Source organism: Penaeus monodon, chromosome 23 (genome assembly GCF_015228065.2).
Source record: "Penaeus monodon isolate SGIC_2016 chromosome 23, NSTDA_Pmon_1, whole genome shotgun sequence".
NCBI lineage: Eukaryota > Metazoa > Arthropoda > Malacostraca > Decapoda > Penaeidae > Penaeus > Penaeus monodon.
In genome coordinates, this window is record NC_051408.1 from 18,322,033 (window position 1) to 18,322,383 (window position 351).

The window sequence follows — 351 nt, forward strand, 5'->3', positions numbered from 1 at the left end:
TGGGGGGAGGGGGTTATCTTAAACGTTCAACCATTGGATCAAAAGTCACTCGCCACAGAAGCTTTTCGCTCAATTACTTTCAGGTGATACAAACATTATCATTTATTTCCCCTCGACGAATAGCCATAAACAGTAGATAAAGGTATTCCTTTTTCTGGAATCTGACATTCATGATTAACTGTTTTCCCCTTACTTTCTCCCCCCCCCCCCCCCGGCCCAGCGCGTCGTCTGGATGGTCGATTGTCGAGTGTGATGCAACTTGAAAGTCTTTACAGATGTCGAACTAATCAAGAGGAAATTGATTCTGAACAAAAAAATCAAGGAAATGTTTTTCTCTTCGTTGGAACGACA